We start from the raw sequence: 7,289 nt of genomic DNA on the forward strand, positions 1-7,289 counted from the left end.
TTCTTGATTGCTTACTGATGGAGGGCTCAGCCCACTAGGGGTGGTGCCACCCCTAGACAGGTGTGATCCTGGGTTCCATTGGAAAGCAGACTGAGCTAGGCTTGGGAAGCAAGCCAGTACCTCCAGGGTCCAGCTTAATTTCCTGCCCTGACTTCCCTCGGTGATGGACTGTGACATGCAAGTGTAAGTCAAGAAATCCTTGGCCCCTCTCAAGTTGCTTTTGGTCCGTGGTGATTCATGGCCATGGAAAGCAGATTGGAGCGTGCTTATTCAAGCCTGTGGTGACGGTATGTTGAGTTTTGTAAGAGACTCTTCCACAGTGGGTGAGTTCACCTGCTTTCTATGTGGTTGATGTTCTCAGTTTGGGGTGTTTTAAGACTTGCACGGAAGTGTTATTCCACGGTTGTTTGAATTTGCAATTCTCAGGGCTGGAGAGACAGCTCTGTGTTTAAGAATATTTGCTGCTCTTTCAGAGGACCATAGTTCAAGTCCTAGCCAACCTTTTTGGGTAGCTCACAAATCTTGTAACTGCAGCACCAGGAGATTTGTTGCCCTTTTCCAGCCTTACCCAGACACCTGTGTATATGTGTGCATACATACACAGACACACACATACATATAAAAAAAGATAATAAAAATAATTTTATTTACAATCTCCTAATGACTTGATGTTGAATGGCTATTCCTGGTTGGCTTTGCCATTTCTAAGTGAACCTAAATCATTGCTTCTTTTTTTTTTTTTTTTTTTTTTTTTTTTTTTGAGACAGGGTTTCTCTGCACAGTCCTGGCTGTCCTGGAACTCACTCTGTAGACCAGGCTGGTCTTGAATTCAGAAATACACCTGCCTCTGCCTCCCAAGTGCTGGGATTACAGGTGTGCGCCACCACTGCCCGGCCAAATCATTGCCTTTTAGACTAGTCAAAGGCTCACATACGGACCTCCTCATTCCCTCATGCCGGTCACGGGCTATTCCACTCCTCTGTGACTGGGAGAGGCCACTCGGGTCCTCCACTCCCTGTGAAAATGAAGCCCTGAGCTTCTGTTTGGACAACAGACTTCACTCCAGATGAACGGGACTTGGGGCCAAAGCTTAGTGGAGACCATTCTAACTCTTTGAGCAGAAAGAATATGTATGTATCACTAAAAGATTCTCTTGTGTCAACATTCAAAGAAATAAGGACAATATATAACTCCTATCCCCCTAAATCTTCTGCAAAGAAGAAAGGGGCTAAGTCAAAGACAAATACAATTTTGGCTTTCTTTGTGGTCAAGCATCAGGGATTTGTACAACAGGGGCAGATTCTGAAAAGGCAAATTGTTCGACAGATTCAAAAGAGATTAAATCATGTAGTTATGGAAAGATCTGACAGATGCTCAGAGTGGTCCTGTGCCCTGGTACCAGGAGATAAAGACACTTGGTGGCCATTTGTGATGCTGCTAACCCATTTGTCCTATGTGTGTGCCCGCCCAAAGACCTGTCACACCCTGGTAAGCCCGGGAGACAAACGCAGAAGCCCTGCGCCACTCCCCCGCTATGTTAAAAATGTGCGCCTATTTTCCCAAGCGTGCTTCGATTAAAGAGAGCACATCTGTTTTAAGTCCCCCTTTTATGAAAATTACTGTGCTTCCTCGGCAATGCTTATCTTTTAATTTTGAAATTCTTTGTAGCAATAACTCAAGATAATAACCAACCATATTTCTGGCCCCTTTAAAAAAATAAACGGGGGGATGGGAGGGGGGGAAAGAGGCAATGTGTCATTTTTGAGCTTTGAACTCCAGGTTCTGATCCTCCCCCTTTGGGCTCAGGGCCTCTTCATTTGCGTTTAGAATGGAGAAGCCCCCTGGATTATGCTGCCAGCCTCCAGGCCGCTGCAGACAGGCCCAGCTTGAGACTTGGGACTATTCATCATGCCCCCGGCAGGGGGGAACCCTCCTCTCTTCCCCAGCTCCTCAGAGCGGCTCAGCTTCCTTTTCCAGACTCTCTGCCCCACCCCCAACCCTTCCTACAAGCCTCTCACTGGAGCAACTCTGCTGCGCACCTCAAGCACACAGCACACACACACACACACACACACACACACACACACACACACACTCCGAATCCCCCCCCCACCCTCACCCCGCGACTCCCAACCCCCCTCCCCCCCCCCCACCACACCGGATCCAGCCTGACACCCAAAGCTCCTACCCATCTAGCATTTACCTTGTTTACCAGCTTGTCCTTTGCTTTTAACAATTTTTATTTGCTCTTATTTAATGCATGAGGTTGTTCAGCCTGCTTGTGTGGAAGTACACCGCGTGCATGCAGTGCCCGCAGAGTCCAGAAGGGGGCGTCAGATCCCTAGAGACTGGCTTTACAGCTGACTGCGCATCTCCGTTATGGGTGCTGGAAATAGGACCCAGGTTCTTTGTAAGAGCAGCACGCTTTATTGTTGAGTCCTCTCTTCAGCTCCGTGTCTCTATGCTTTTAAAGCGCTGTTTTGAGAAACGTTTAAACTGTGTGTGTGTGTGTGTGTGTGTAGTGTGTGTGTTGTATGTGTGTTGGTAATGTGCCTGTCATAGGTGTGTGCATGTCATAGCATGGACATCAGAAGACAACTTTGTGGAGTTGGTTCTCTCCTTCCATCTTTACAGTGGTTACAGGGATCGAACTCAGGTCCTCAAGTTGGGGGCGAGGGGGCGCGGCGGCAAAAGCCTTTTCCACTGAGCCATCTTTCCGGCTCTAGAGTATTTTTAGAGCCCACGTGTTTCTCAGGTTGTATTTCCCCTCCTGACATCTTTGCTCCGATGTGTTACCTCCAGCCCCCCAAGTATGGAAGAGCAGAGAGAGATGCTTGCACACGGGTGGTGGTGTATAGCTGTGGTCCCGAAGTATCGGAGATGCCAAGAGACCTAGGCTAGCCTGGACTACAGTGGGAGCCGCTCTTTCCCTCCCTCACTTCAAAGAGAGATGGGTCTATGAGAAGGGGGCACCCTGGGAATAAATGTTTTCCAGGGATACCAGGAACACTCAAGCAGGGGGGTGTTCTGCTGACTCACCTCTCAGTAGCAAGAGACAAGTCCCGGCCCAGGCCTACCTCTCCCATTCTGAAAATGAAAACAGACATTTTTCTACAGTATCTACAATGTTTGCCCCACCCCATCTCTCTCTTTCCTTGTCTCCCTCTTTGTCTCATCTCTCTATGTCTATGTCTGTCTGTCTGTCTGTCTGTCTCTCCTCCCCCCTCTTTTTGTCTCCCCTTCCTTGCTCCCTCTCCCTCTCTCTTCCCTCTCCTTTCCTGCCCTCCCTCTGCCCACCCCCACCTCTTCAGGCACCAGGCTTGCACATGGTACACGTAACATACATGCAGGCAAAACACACATGAACGTAAAAAAATATTTTTAAAAAATCAAAGACCTCAAATGTTTTTGTACATGCAAATGATGAAGGCCTATCTCCTGTCAATCATCCTTGACATGGGAGCGGGGTGGGGGGGAGAGAGAGAGAAGGATTCTGGATTCTCGGGACTGTTGGATGAGGCAGAGAAACAAAGAGCATGCCAACTTTCTGAAGAATTGGGCTGCTTCAGTGTGGGCTCTCTCATGTTTTCCCAGCAACCACTCTGGCAAACGAAATTCAGCATCAGTTACAATAGTCCTTCCCGAAGTCCCTAGGCTGCACCTGCAGAAGTCCTCCAATGCTCTGACCCCTCCCCCCAACGTACAATGGCGGCAAATGTCCAGAGTCTCCAGCCTTCCTGAGTCACAACTTCAGACAGGGCAGAAAGTTGGAAAATGAAGGGGAGGTGGGAAGGGAAAGGGGCCCTCACCTGGAGTCTGGTTGAAGCCACCAGTGGATCGAGATTCCAGCCCAATGAACAGACTCTGTTGCTGCACAGTTTGTCAACATAGAGAAATAGTCCTCTCCTAGGGAGATGTTTCAAATAAGAACATTAAAGCGAGGGGCTGGAGAAGCTTCAGGGATGGCAGGGCGGCTCAGCGCTGGCTGCTCTTCCAGAAGACTTGAGTTCAATCTCCAGCACAAATGGCTCCAAACCATCTGCAACTCCAGTTCCAAGTTGGGATCTAACGCCTTATTCTGACTTATATGGACAACACAATGCACACACTGCTGCATAAACAGACATATATGCAGGCAAAGCACTCATACGCAAAACAAAAATAAAGGTTAAGAAATTAAAAACAAGGGGCTGGAGAGATGGCTCAGGGGTTAAGAGTACTGGCTGCTGCTCTTCCAGAGGACCTGGGTTTAGTTCCTAGCACCAGAGCCACCATAACTCCAGTTCCAGGGCCTCTGGTGCCCTCTTCTGGCCACTGAGTGTACTGAACACACAACACCTACTCCTATGTATACACATAAATGAAAATAATTTTTAAAGGATATTAAGATGTCAATGGATGATGAGGCCCCAGTATGGCTTTCCTCTCTTCCCAGATATAAACCTGGATTTCTCCAGGAATTTCACAAGAACCCCCATTTACAATGGAAGATATTATTGAAAACATTTTTTCTGTGTATGAGTGTTTTCATCTGCTTGCATGTATGTGTAGCATGTGTATGCCTGGTGCATGAGGCCAGGAGAAGGCATCGGATATCCTGGAACGTGAGTTACAATATCTGTGAGCTGGCCTGAGGATGCTGGGACCCAAATTCAGATCCTTAGCGAAAGCAGTCAGTGCTGGGTCACTGAGCGATTGCTCCCGCCCCATGAAAGATAATGGCTTAACCTCATCATGTGACCCTTGAGGCTCTGTGACCTTCTCAGCTTGCAATTCTTTCTGATACATTTCCAGAAAGAAAAAAAAAAAAAAAAAAAGTGGGGTGGGGAGATAAAGGGGAGGGGCTTAGAAACTTTTCAAACAGTGAAATTCCCAAAGCTGCTAGAATTCTCTTTGCAGATACACGTAGGAGTGTGATGAGCCCACAGCCGTGCTGGGGTGTATCTTTTGGAAGGGTTCTCTGGTACAAGGGTATCTTAGCAATTGGGAGCCAAGGAATACCACACACCCAACCTCACATAGGAGACTGACTGGGCAGAAACACAGAATGGTGGCTGCCTCTGAGCTGGAACAGAGACCGCAGCGGGGCGGATGGATGGAACGCATGCGCTTTAGAGGGGTTTTGGAGTATGCGCAGTGGGAAGTATGGCCTGGCCTTTGACGCTGAATCACAGGGGTGTGGATTTCCGTGTCGTGGGTTTGGGGACAGGCCAGGAAGCAGGGTGATTGTCCACTGGCCTGTTACCTTACATTTTACTCTACATCTTATCCCTCAATGCCCATTTTTAAATCATTCATGATTTTACGCCTATGTTAAAATCTTTTCTTATGAGCCGGGTGTGTTGACTCACGCCTTTAATCCCTGCACTCAGGAGACAGAGGCAGGCAGATTTCTGAGTTTGAGGCCAGCCTGGTCTACAAAGTGAGTTCCAGGACAGCCAGGGCTAGCTACACAGAGAAACCCTGTCTCGAAAAAAAAAATTTTTTTTTAACTTAATTTATGTAATCTTACTTAATTTAATCTTACTTAAATTTCAGCTCCACTTCATGCTGGCCGGTCCTGAAATTCTTCTCTGCAGTGAAGTCTCCAGCTTCGCCTGAGTAGAGGTCTCTGGAGAGACCTCCTCAGGCTATTGCAAGCTGCATGAAGCAGGGGTTAGAGCCCTGTCTCTAGAGCACACTACTGACGCTGATATTCCCGGCTTATGTCACATCTAACACCTGACACAAAGGTAAGCGCCCCATAGATGACACTTGTGCCCAGTTGCTCAGAGGATGACGAAAACAAAACAAAACAAAACCGAAGCGTGTGCACGTTCCAGGGAGACAAGACCGTGATCACATATGTGTAGAGGCCAGATGACAATGTTGGGTGTCATTTCTCAGGAAACATTCACCTTGGATTTTGAGACAGCATCTCACTGACCTAGGGCTCAACAAATAAGCTTAAACTAGCCAGCCAGTGAGCCATGTGGCTTCTTCTGTCTCTGTCTGTCCTGCTTTGGATTGCGAGTGTGCACCACCATGCCTGTCTTCATACATTGGTTCTGGGGGGTTGGGGGCATCAAACTCATGTCCTCATGTTTGAGTGGCAAGCACTGAACGAAAGGGAGCCCAGCTCCCACCTCCCAGCTCCAGGAAGTGGGGGTTTGCTGAGGGAAAGAGAAAGGCTTACCTATATTTCAACTTGGTCATCTTGATTCCTTCATTGCTTGCTCTTGGCCTTTTCCTTGGTTTCTAGAAGGTGGAGCTGCTGGCTCCTGGTCCACTCTTGGCTCCATATCATCTGTGAGTTTCAGTGTACACGTGCATAGCCCTGTGCCTCCCTTATGGTCCCTGCCCAACTGGGCCAAGCTCAGGCTCACCAGGGACAGTGTTGTGACGTGTGTGTGTGTGTGTGTGTGTGTGTGTGTGTGTGTGTGTGTGTGTGTGTATAGCCTCTCCGATCCTTCTGTGCCCACACAGGCTCATCAGGGACAGTGCTCTGGCTTTCAAGCCTGGAACTTCCTGCTGTAGGACATGGCTCTTTGTCACATCAGCTTTTTGCAAGGGGCCACCCCTAGTGCGCTTGTTGACAGCTGCTATCCCCTCAGAGAAGGTCACCGGACCCTCACCTAAGATTCCTGCTTCTCTCTCCTGCTCCTCTCAGCCATTTCTATGACATCCCTTAAACCCATTCAGGCTTTGTGTCTCTGGAGCCGTTGGGACAGACGGGCTAGGGAATGGTAATTGAGGGGTGTTAAGTCTGCTCCATCTGTGCAGTTATAGGGAAACCATTATCCACACTGGGTCCAGACCTTACACTGTGGCTGCTCTAGGGTCCCCACATTCTGGTCGGTAGAGTCCTACCTCAAGCTCTGTGAGCAAGCCCAGTAAACCCAATGGTTCCCAGGGTGAATCTGGGTGGAATGATACTCAGGTATTGTTAGAACTTTATAGGGGAGAGAAGTAATGTCATATGTGTCTCTCCAGGGACAGAATTCTCCAGGCACCTCCTTATCCTGTGTGCTCTGGCCATGCTGGCTTCCTATAGCTCTGAAGCATGGAGCTAGCCACTCTCTATGGAGGTTGGGGAAGGCGGGGGTGGGGTGGTGGTGGGGGGGGTCCATCTTTCACACCAGATCCCTGTCTTTGATTCTCTTATACATACTCAGTCAAACCACCCCCTTTCTACCCTTTCTTCTCACACTGTACTGTTTTCTGTTCTATTTGCTTCAGTTTGTTGAAACTGCTTGTTGTCATTCAATGAATTAATTTGCCTGGCTCCCTGTGAGTTCCATGAGGCCACT

General features: G+C 48.6%; 1 long non-coding RNA gene across 1 annotated transcript; it reads right to left on the bottom strand.

Moving 5' to 3' along the window:
* Nucleotides 1-3,035: 3,035 nt before the first annotated feature.
* Nucleotides 3,036-7,015, bottom strand: Gm33995. Its single transcript, XR_377093.1, has 3 exons — nt 6,176-7,015; nt 3,810-3,906; nt 3,036-3,087 (listed from the first exon to the last, which is right to left on the bottom strand). It is a non-coding gene; the product is annotated as a predicted gene, 33995 (long non-coding RNA).
* Nucleotides 7,016-7,289: the final 274 nt, after the last annotated feature.

Source organism: Mus musculus, chromosome 5 (genome assembly GCF_000001635.26).
Source record: "Mus musculus strain C57BL/6J chromosome 5, GRCm38.p6 C57BL/6J".
Lineage (NCBI taxonomy): Eukaryota > Metazoa > Chordata > Mammalia > Rodentia > Muridae > Mus > Mus musculus.